Source organism: Octodon degus, unplaced genomic scaffold, assembly GCF_000260255.1.
Source record: "Octodon degus isolate 3935 unplaced genomic scaffold, OctDeg1.0 scaffold00066, whole genome shotgun sequence".
Classification (NCBI taxonomy): domain Eukaryota; kingdom Metazoa; phylum Chordata; class Mammalia; order Rodentia; family Octodontidae; genus Octodon; species Octodon degus.
This window is the reverse complement of record NW_004524642.1, coordinates 336803-340761: the sequence shown is the minus strand read 5'-3', so window position 1 is coordinate 340761 and position 3959 is coordinate 336803.

Here is a 3959-nt window from a genome sequence, read left to right as displayed (position 1 = left end):
AGGAGGAGGAGGAGGAGGAGGAGGAGGAGGAGGAGGAAGGGAGGAAAGGAAGGAAGAAAGAGAGAAAGCAAGCAAGAAAGCAAAGTTTTCAGAGACATCTGCACAGCTGTTCCCAAGCCATTTGCAATGATTCCAAGTTTTCTTACCTCACCTCTCAATTCTGGTGGAACAGAACCATTTCCCTTGAGTTTAACTTTTCTAATTAATCTTATTGTTGTCTTATTTATTTATCTGTTTTTTCTGCTTGCCTGTTGCATGAGGTGAACTATCTTTGGGTTTCCAGTGACTGCGTCTTGCACTCAGTTCTCACTTTTACTTACTGCCTTAAGTCACTTCATTAGCCACTTGTAAGGCACATGCAGTTGGTCTGGCCTTGTATCTGCCATTTTCCTTAAATATTTCAAAAATGTGAATCATAGCTCTGTCCATTGTGGGGTTTTCCTAGCTCAGAACCACCTGGCACGCTGTAAGTGGATAATTGAGCAATAGAACCACTTCCTGAGCCCAGAAACATTCTTTAGCATCAGTTTGGTCTTAATTCTTAGCTGGCCAAGGTTCCTAATTGCGACCAAAGACGTTTTAAGACAAAATATTGATACCATTTCTTTCTCTACTCCTTTCTACAGAATGTGGAATACAAGGTTAAAACAGCAGACAGAGTTGGAGAATATTTTTGTCAAATACAGCTCCCACGGTATTACCACGTCTACAGCCAGGGCTTACCGAATAAACATTATTGGTTTTCTATTGCTGCTCGAACAAAGTGCTACAAACTGTAGCTGAACACTCAAAAGCTTATTATTTTACAGTTATAGCAGTCAGAAATCCTAAAATCAAAGAATCAGAAAAATCATATTATTCTTCCTAGAACCTCTGGAGGAGACCCCATCCAATTTCCTTGTTCTCTATTAGATTCAAGGAGCCACTTGTAGTCTCTGTGCCTGACGCAATCCAGCTCTGAAAATGCCGGAATGTCTTCCAGGTGTTTCCTCCCTGCTTGTGCTCTTGGACTGTGTTTGTGTCGCTGGAGCTCCTGCCCTACTCCTACAATAGGATTCTGTGATCATATTGGGCCCACTCAGATAATCCAAGGCACTCGCTCAGCTCTAGGTCTTTTGTATGTGTCACAAGAAATGTTTAGGGGTGTGACCTTGAGGGATCCTGTGCTCTTTTTGTGAACATTTCTTTCAAGTCCCCGTAGCAAGCTCTTACCCCCTTTTATGGACAGAAAATGGAACAGGGTCAGAACTCGAAGTTTCTGCTGTAATGCATGCTGATGAAATCATAGCAGAGCATGCTGTAAGGTGCTTTGCGGGACAAAGATTCAGTTTTCTTTGGCTTAATTCCTTATTGATGGTGAATATCAGAAAAATCCTCTTCATGAACTTAATCATTATGGATTTTAAACATATATTAATAAAATAAAAAGGCTAACTACATAAATTTTTAAAATCTTAAAAAATGGAAGCTGATGCACTACATAAAAGGCTATGTAATAAAAGTAATGATAGAACTGAAGAATATAGTCTTATAAATCTGGCTTTTCATCTAAATAAGACCCTGTAGGATGAAAACAAAGAAAAAACTAGAAAAATATTATCAATGTTTTGTCTGTTTCTCTGAACAGAGATTTCACACTGAACACTTTAGCTTCTGTAGAGCATTGTGTTGAGCATTCAGAACAGTATCAGGTAGTAAAATAGGAGCTAAGCCATCAAGGCTGAGTTGAAGAGTAGGTGGGATATTGGGTGTCATTAAATTACTGTTGTTGTTTGTGTCTAGATGTTTCTAAGGTCTCATGTATTCACAGGGGGTACAGAATACATGGAAGCAGCTAAATCTAGAGTCTGTGATTGGTTCATAGTATATTACTAGGATTAAGGATTCTAGGATTAAAGATGATTGGTGGAGCAGTGTATTGATTGCTTTGCACTGTCCTAATCTCCCAGAGGCAGGATACAATCATTGTAAGAGTCAGCAAGTGGGTTGCTCTACACCCCTCATCACCCGTGCTGGCTTCCTTAGCCACATACTGTTGACCCTCTGCCACATCACCTTGCTTGATGATGGACTGAGTCCTGTACAAGCTAAATAAACCTTTACTTCTTTAACTTTGGGTGCTCAGTATTTTGTCTCAGCCATGAGAAAGGTAACTTAAACAATTGTGTGTAGGGAGCATCTTTGGTCCTTTCAGGGTTTCCAAGTGCATCCTTAAAACCCAAATGTCTCTGTAAGAATAAATGAAAAGAATGAAAAGGTGGTATTTATGCACAGCAGAGTCCTACATTGCCTTGATACTAGTGATAAAGCTACTACTACAAAAACTTATCAGGGTCACCAGAAAACAAAATAAAAGCTTGTGAAATAGAAAATGGCAAGATACAGAAGCAAAATGTAGCCTCCGACATCCAGCTTACCTACATCAAGTCCAGGAGATAATGAGATAAGAGAAAAATGGAAGACACACACTTGACATTTCTGAGATAATAGCTACTGAAATGAAAAAAAAAAATCCAGGAGGCCATAGAAGAAATCAGATCAGAAATAATCTCTCAGATAACAAAAGAAATGTCAACATTCATAAAGGACTTGCTTAGCAAATGTAGAGAAGAGATAGATTAAAAAAATAGATGTTGATAGAAAGAAGATGGAAACCATGAATGATCAGTATAAGAAAGAAATGCAGCGCATGAAGTGGATTCAAACAGACATACAGGAAATTAAAAATTCCACCGATGACTAGAGAACCACCCGTATGAACCTGAGGACAAGACTTCCAGACATCAAAGACAGGAGTGGAGCTAATGATCATGACAGGTACGATCTCTTCAGAATAACAAAGGATCAGGAAATAACAATTCAACTGCTTCAAGACAACATAAAGAAACAATAATCTGAAGTCTTTGGGACAAAACAGATACATAAGTTAGAAAGCTCTGTCTTTTCATGGTTATATTTAAAGTTAGAGCACCAGGCAAATTTTTGTTAAGACATCCAGCGGTTTTCCCTAAGGAGGATCAAAGGCAGTGTGGAGAGTGTAGGACGAAGTATTTAAGACAAGACTGTGTGCATGTTGTGGGGATAATAGTGATGGCTTCATTCCTTTAGCTTTAGGAAATGTTCAAAACTCTAAAGTTGTTGAATATTATTATAGAACTCGTGTAGGAGAACATTGTCAGGAAGGACTTATTATAGTTAAAATCATAACTGTAGAAATTTTTCCAAGTAATCAATGCTTATTGTTTTTATATGACATCCCCAAAGTACTTTCTCTAATGGAATTATGATTCATTTTCTCCCTGAGGGCCCCTGAATTCCTCTGACCTCTTCTCCATTACTAGGGAAGAAATTATGACCAATAATTTTGTCAGATATTTTCTAAGATGTCTCTATATGAGGTGCCATAAGTTCCAAAACCACATTATAGATTTTTCTTTAGTTTGCTACCAACAGAAAGCAAGAAAATTATCTCAGGAAATACAAGTAAATAATAAAAGGTGATGTCATAAAATACATTGCCTTGCTACATTAAAAAAAGGAATAAAAGAAAATTATGGCTGGGGGTATAGCTGAGTGGTAGAAAGGATGCCTATCATGTGAGATGACCTTGGTTTGATCTCTAGCATTAGAAGGAAAAGAAACAAAGAAGAAAAACAATTCATAATAGTGACTCTAATATTTAGTCATTAGGGTAAACTCTGGTCATAGTACTGCCTGGTTTTTGAACATGTGCTAGTAATGGATAGCATAAAATTTGTGGAGATAAAACAATCCTTCCTTTCCCAATTAATTTAGTTTACTTTAAAACTCAGTTCTTAGTGCTAGGAAATCACGACTTCTTGTTTTCTTTCTGTGTAGTACTCAAGAAAGACAAACTATAAATAATTTTCTGATTCTAATACTGGTGTGTTAATGACAAACAGTCATTTTAAAAGGTAAATATAAATACCTGTCAATGA